This window comes from Polyodon spathula, chromosome 15 (assembly GCF_017654505.1).
Source record: "Polyodon spathula isolate WHYD16114869_AA chromosome 15, ASM1765450v1, whole genome shotgun sequence".
Lineage (NCBI taxonomy): Eukaryota > Metazoa > Chordata > Actinopteri > Acipenseriformes > Polyodontidae > Polyodon > Polyodon spathula.
In genome coordinates this window covers 7,315,577-7,323,573 of record NC_054548.1, presented here as the reverse complement: position 1 = coordinate 7,323,573, position 7,997 = coordinate 7,315,577, and positions in this window count along the sequence as shown.

The window sequence follows — 7,997 nt, the reverse complement described above, 5'->3', positions numbered from 1 at the left end:
CCTGGGACATTTGTTCTTCATTTTACCCACAACATATCTATCAAATTATCTATTCAGAGTAACTAAGATATTAAGAAAGCAGGTCACCTGAGTGGGGAAAAACATACAACAAGTGCTTCATATCCATGGGGTGTCCTACCATTTGTGGCAACAAAATATATACAGACAAAATATATACATTGTGCTTCTTACCACAGTTTTTTTTTTTTTTTTTTTTTTTCAGGTCTAAACAGGATTATGCTGGGTGTGTAATGCCAGTGACAGGATTTATATGATCATGTACATGTTATGTTTCAAAAGGACTACCAATATGTTTACATCAGATATTTACACCAAAAAGGCAGTTTGTTTAGAAACTGGAGATCACATCGATAAATCCCCAGGACAGAGATTCAAGAGACCATAGTTTCAGCTCTCCAATCACTGATTAATGTGTGACCCAGCAAAATCCTTTCACCAAGCATCTCTGGAAAGCCAGGGGGTGAGCAGGATCCCTCTGTTTCATCTCCCAAGCCCACACAGAATATAAACAGCACACTGCTGTGAAGAGCGGCATTTATTGGTAAACGGTTGTAATGTGTTCAGTGTATCAAATCTAACCATGCAACTTACAGTCGTTGGAGAAAAAATTGTAGCAAGCACCACAACACTGTTAAACAGGTGTAGGGCCACCATGCGAAGCCAGGACAGTGTTCATTAGCTGCGACATGTGTGTAAGGTGTTTAAATGAGGGAACAACCACCTTGAAAATTGGAGGTTGAAAACCTATATTGCTTATGCCTAGTAATGTCTGTCAGATCTGAAACTGATTTGCAACAGGAAGTTGTACCTGTTTTACTCAAAAGTGTTACTATAACAGGTGTTTTTGTTTGTTTTCCAACACTTGGATATGTACAGTAAACAAAAGATTAACATCCAGAAAAAAATGAAAGCGTATCCTTTAGAAAGAGGGTATGAATCATTTAGCATGTTAATCATGGAGTAAGCCACAACTGCATTAAATATACAGTCAATGCATATGCATTTAATCCTTTTTTTTTGGGGGGAGATTTTTTTTTTTTTTTTAACAAAAAGGTAAGTTAAAATATATATTTAACTAGGTGCACAACACCCTTAAGTTTCTACTGAAAAATGTTATAACAACAAAAAAAAAAACCTTCAGAAGAAAAAAAACCTTCCTACATGAATCTCATTGTTATTCAGTCTTAACAAAAAAGAAGTACAGTACAGCCTACAATATCGACTGTAATAGAAATAACTGTCTTTCTATGGTGCCCCCCAGTGGCCCCTCAGAAGTATCTCCTATCCATAGGTATTAACCCATTAAGCCCTATTGTTCGTATTTGAGGACAGGCTACTTTGTCATTTTTTGGAGAATTTGTAACTGGCATCTATCTACTGGTTATTAAAATGTTCTCTTTAATAATATTGCTATAATAACTTGTTAAGCATGAAAGTTAAATCTACATTTAACTGTTAATTCTACGAATACAGCCCTTCAGATGCTTCTATGATGCCTCAATATAAAATAAGAAACTGAAACCTAAACACATTTCTTGTCGTTTTCCTCCCCACAGTGATGATAAAACTTGATTTTCTATGTGTTGAGCTTCATACCTGGCATTTAATTCCACTGGTCTGATTATAGACACTTGACAGTTTTCAAAATAGGATGCAGAAGTTAACAAAACAAAGGATTTACATTTTTTTTTTTTCCATGAAGAAATATTGATTTAGAATGTATCAAATTACATGAATACATCATGTGTTCACATTTTTTCAAAGAAAAAAATATTTAAAAATATTAATGGGTTAATGTTCACAAGCTAATATAACTGAAGTAGGACATCAAATAAGTTCTACAAAAAAAAAAAATCCAATATACTTGAGAAGGCTAGAATAGCCTTTTTCAATACATCTCATGCACCACTTTCTCCAACTGCCAAAAAAATCCCATCACATTCCCTTTGAAGTTTCTACGATAACTACAAGTGCCTTTTACCTTTAATGATGTATTTTCATCATCATGGAATCAACATCTGCAAGGATAGTTCTGTAAATACCACTGGGATATCATTATACCTGAAGAAGCCCTAGCAGATAGATCACTACCTCACCAGCAATGGCAATTTTACAATATTATATTTTGAATATAAGAACATAAGAAAGTTTACAAACGAGAGGAGGCCATTCGGCCCATCTTGCTCGTTTGGTTGTTAGTAGCTTATTGATCCCAAAATCTCATCAAGCAGCTTCTTGAAGGATCCCAGGGTGTCAGCTTCAACAACATTACTGGGGAGTTGATTCCAGACCCTCACAATTCTCTGTGTAAAAAAGTGCCTCCTATTTTCTGTTCTGAATGCCCCTTTGTCTAATCTCCATTTGTGACCCCTGGTCCTTGTTTCTTTTTTCAGGTCAAAAAAGTCCCTTGGGTCGATATTGTCAATACCTTTTAGAATTTTGAATGCTTGAATTAGGTCGCCGCATAGTCTTCTTTGTTCAAGACTGAACAGATTCGATTATTTTAGTCTGTCTGCATATGACATGCCTTTTAAGCCCAGAATAATTCTGGTCGCTCTTCTTTGCACTCTTTCTAGAGCAGCAATATCTTTTTTATAGCGAGGTGACCAGAACTGCACACAGTATTCAAGATGAGGATCAAAATGAAGACATTTCTGAGTCAACAAAAACTCCTAGGTCTTTTTCATAGATTCCTTCTCCAATTTCAGTATCTCCCATATGATATTTATAATGTACATTTTTATTTCCTGTGTGCAGTACCTTACACTTTTCTCTATTAAATGTCATTTGTCATGTGTCTGCCCAGTTCTGAATCTTGTCTAGGTCATTTTGAATGACCTTTGCTGCTACAACAGTGTTTGCCACTCCTCTTATATTTTTACTATTGCACAGGGTTTCTACTGTGGTAACACGCTGGCTCAGATTGGTACCATGGTGCTGAAATGGAATACCATTGTGTGTTAGTTCACACCAGAATGATCTCATAGGTATGTCAAATTGTGACAATATTACCATTGTGGTACCATTCTGCCAATGGTCATTCACCTGAAGAAGAGGCTTTTGAGGTTTTGAAAGCTTGTGATTAATTATTATTTAGTTGGTCCAATAAAAGGTATCACATGTCCTTCTCTTTGTTCATATCATTGTATCTGCAGCAGTGCTACATTGCCCCTTGTCATCGCATGCATTTCCTTTAAAGATTATTTGGTAAACAGATTGTTTTGTCATTGCCATTTTCATTGCCTCCCTGTACAGCTGAACTTTTCATTTCTTCCACATCTTTTTCAATTTGCTAAGCCCTCCATGCTGTCTTTGCTGGAAATGAGAGTTCCTTTCCAGTTAGAATCCACTTTAACACAATGTGTCATTATGTTTTATTATCTCACTGTGAAACAGGTGCAAATAAGTATTCTATCCACACAGAGTGTCGGGGGGACTCTAATGTCAGCTTACACCATTTCAAAGTTAATGCAGGTGCAAAGTGGTGGTTAAAATGGTACTGTCACTGGCTTCAGGTTAAGCTGTGAAAAATAAATAATTAAACCTCACTACACCTTTAAGGTTAAGATTAGGAAAAGGAGCATAATAGTATATTTTCATAGATGGTGTATTGAATAATATATTACCTAAAATCTAATGCAGTGATTCAGTCTTACAGTATCAAATCTGAATAAATGAAATTGCAGGTGTGTATTTTCTATAGTTTATAGTAGTAAACTGAAACATTCTGGTTTTGTTGAAACACTTCAAAATAATCAAAATACACAATAATGCTGAGAGATTAGAGGTAAAAAAAAAAAAAATGTTTATTACATGTATAGGAATATATAGCATAATGATAACATTATAATTTTACCAAGTAATATATACTTTACGTTAGATCCTTGGAAAATGTGTAATAGGGCTGCTGATAAACAGTTACAGTATATTTGAACATTAGATTTGCTGTAGCCAGCTTAGCTTAGAATAGCCTTTAGAAAAGTTTGCCTCAGTAAATATGCCCGAAATTCTGCAGCTTTCCAATGCTTTACCCATGGTTACATCATGCATCTTCCACAGTTTCACCCTGGTTTGCCATGTTTTTAAATATGCTTTACTATATCTGTCTGGGCTTTACCATGCTTTTACTATAGAAAACTTTTATAAGGGACATATCGTTCAGTGACTGAATAAGAACATAAGAACATAAGAAAGTTTACAAACGAGAGGAGGCCATTCGGCCCATCTTGCTCGTTTGGTTGTTAGTAGCTTATTGATCCCAAAATCTCATCAAGCAGCTTCTTGAAGGATCCCAGGGTGTCAGCTTCAACAACATTACTGGGGAGTTGATTCCAGACCCTCACAATTCTTTGTGTAAAAAAGTGTCTCCTATTTTCTGTTCTGAATGCCCCTTTTTCTAAACTCCATTTGTGACCCCTGGTCCTTGTTTCTTTTTTCAGGCTGAAAAAGTCCCTTGGGTTGACACTGTCAATACCTTTTAGAATTTTGAATGCTTGAATTAGGTCGCCACGTAGTCTTCTTTGTTCAAGACTGAACAGATTCAATTCTTTTAGCCTGTCTGCATATGACATGCCTTTTAAGCCCGGAATAATTCTGGTCGCTCTTCTTTGCACTCTTTCTAGAGCAGCAATATCTTTTTTATAGTGAGGTGACCAGAACTGAACACAATATTCAAGATGAGGTCTTACTAGTGCATTGTACAGTTTTAACATTACTTCCCTTGATTTAAATTCAACACTTTTCACAATGTATCCGCGCATCTTGTTAGCCTTTTTTATAGCTTCCCCACATTGTCTAGATGAAGACATTTCTGAGTCAACAAAAACTCCTAGGTCTTTTTCATAGATTCCTTCTCCAATTTCAATATCTCCCATATGATATTTATAATGTACATTTTTATTTCCTGCGTGCAGTACCTTACACTTTTCTCTATTAAATGTCATTTGCCATGTGTCTGCCCAGTTCTGAATCTTGTCTAGATCATTTTGAATGACCTTTGCTGCTGCAACAGTGTTTGCCACTCCTCCTACTTTTGTGTCGTCTGCAAATTTAACAAGTTTGCTTACTATACCAGAATCTAAATCATTAATGTAGATTAGGAATAGCAGAGGACCTAATACTGATCCCTGTGGTACACCGCTGGTTACCACACTCCATTCTGAGGTTTTTCCTCTAATCAGTACTTTCTGTTTTCTACATGTTAACCACTCCCTAATCCATGTACATGTGTTTCCTTGAATCCCAACTGCGTTCAGTTTGAGAATTAATCTTTTGTGCGGGACTTTGTCAAAAGCTTTCTGGAAATCTAAATAAACCATGTCATATGCTTTGCAATTATCCATTATCGATGTTGCATCCTCAAAAAAATCAAGCAAGTTAGTTAGGCACGATCTCCCTTTCCTAAAACCATGTTGACTGTCTCCCAGTACCCTGTTACCATATAGGTAATTTTCCATTTTGGATCTTATTATAGTTTCCATAAGTTTGCATATAATAGAAGTCAGGCTTACTGGTCTGTAGTTACCTGGTTCAGTTTTGTTTCCCTTTTTGTGGATCGGTATTACGTTTGCAATTTTCCAGTCTGTCGGTACCACCCCTGTGTCAAGAGACTGCTGCATGATCTTGGTTAGCGGTTTGTAAATTACTTCTTTCATTTCTTTGAGTACTACTGGGAGGATCTCATCCGGCCCAGGGGATTTGTTTATTTTAAGAGCTCCTAGTCCCTTTAACACTTCTGCCTCAGTTATGCTAAAGTTATTTAAAACTGGATAGGAACTGGATGACATGTGGGGCATGTTGTCAGTATCTTCCTTTGTAAAAACTTGTGAAAAGTAATCATTTAACATATTTGCTATTTTTTTTTCTTCCTCTACGATTTTGCCATTTGTATCTCTTAAACATTTAATCTCCTCTTTGAATGTTCTCTTGCTGTTGTAATATTGGAAAAACATTTTGGAATTGGTGCAGTTGTGAGTCGAATCACTATATCCAGCGCTCCAGATTTAGACGCGATGCGAGTAAAATGTATTTTGGGTGAGTAAAATGCAACATTACCTTGAAGTCATGAGTACTTTCATTAAATACTATACATACTTTAATGCTAACTTATGGGGTATGCATTAACTACAGCCTTACATTTTAACTTTGAACTAGTGCACAAAAATTTGGTCTTACAATAAAAAGCAAATACACTTAAAGCTCCAGTTACCTACTGCGGTACATGACTGACCATTGAGACGCTGGGAACCAATGAAGTACAAGAAGCTTGATAACATGCCAACTCAAGCTGTACATCAAAATTGCTATGTGTATTCTTTATTATTATTTATTATTATACGTAATTCATATGTTTTCAATGCGTAAAACATACAGTATGCAGCTTCTTTTGGAGCACTGCCTATCTGTACACCCCATGTTTGCTTTAATCAGGGATTACATGTGCCTCTGTGTTTCATTGTAGCATTAAAAAAGCTAACAGATTTGTATTGGCTACCATTTGCATTATATTGCTGGGGGTATTGAGATCATTGCTATTGTCAGTTATGGATAAATTATCAGGTTGTCAAAAAGACATTGAAATAGGCTGACATACAGTGGCACCAAAACATTTTCAGACAATGAATACATATTTCAGGTTCCTAATTTTAATTACTTAAACATAGCTTGCAAAAACTCAAAATTATTCTGACAGCTAACCAATAAATGGTACCTTGTGCTAATTAAACTAACTATGAATAATTAATAATCTGTCAACAAATTTCCAAGGCAATTTTCAGGGGTGTAAAAAGGCAAGAGGTAGGATAACTTAACGGAGGACAGCTCAGTACAGGGAATTTATATTATCATTAAAATATACCATATAAAAGCATGAATATTCAAACGTAGGTTAAAGCTCTGAATAATTCTGGAGTCACCGTACACAAGTAAGAGAAATAGCCATACTTAGCATCACAGTGCATTTGGCTTCGTTGTCGTTGGTCAAAGTCTCAGGCAACTCCCTGATTTAAAGTCTTACCCCCGTCTCCTGCAATGAATTATTGACCAGGGGTCGAAGGTATTTTTCATAGCTTTCAAAATGGTGCTACTGGCTAAAAATGAGTATAACCACAGTTTATCACTTTCATGCCAATGGCTGTCCTTAGGCTTCCTTTTCATTTGACGACACCAGCTTGGGGAGGTTGTATAATGAGGCAGCTGTGGTTCCAGACCCAATTTGGTTTTTCTTCAATCAACTGAATGCAAACCATGATGGATTTATACCAGGTATTCTTGAAATATAAAGCCTTATATTAGAACATTGAGCCTGCCTGGTGTATCTTTCCCCTTCACCTCTCTCCCACACTTACAGTCCATTCAATTCCCTTTTCTCCTCTGCCTCTACACCCTTCTTCTCTTATAGCTTTATATTAGTTTCCCATTCCCATTATACCTTGGTGTGGTATATTTTACAGGTAGGGGTTAAATAAATACCCCATGTATAAAAACACTATCACAAACAGATGGAACCATAACACTGACAAAGGCATTGGCCAAGACTCTGTTGACTCTAAATTGTCATGAGTGTTTAAAGTTATAGATGTTGCCCTATTCACAAAACTGACTGCATTTTTAAAATATATCTTGTGCTGTTTATTTCTAGTTACCTGCCATAGATATATGTAACAGACTAGAGCAGTTAAATTAGAAGCTTTATAGAAGTTAGACCAAAGCACCTCATCTACTGATGAGCTACTTTGCATCAAGTTTCCTTTTCTAACTCTGTCAGTAAATAACTGAGCAGTGGACTGTGCTGGTGATAACTAATAGAAAGACACTTTGGCTGATGCAGCACATCTCTGGCAGGCAAATAAAACTGGTGAGTACATCCTCAGGCAACAGCACCTTAACCCAATTACTTTCTAATTAACTCACACTGATTGCCAACATCATACAACTGTAAGGTGACACATATGTGTTTTGTTATTTTTAAGCTACAC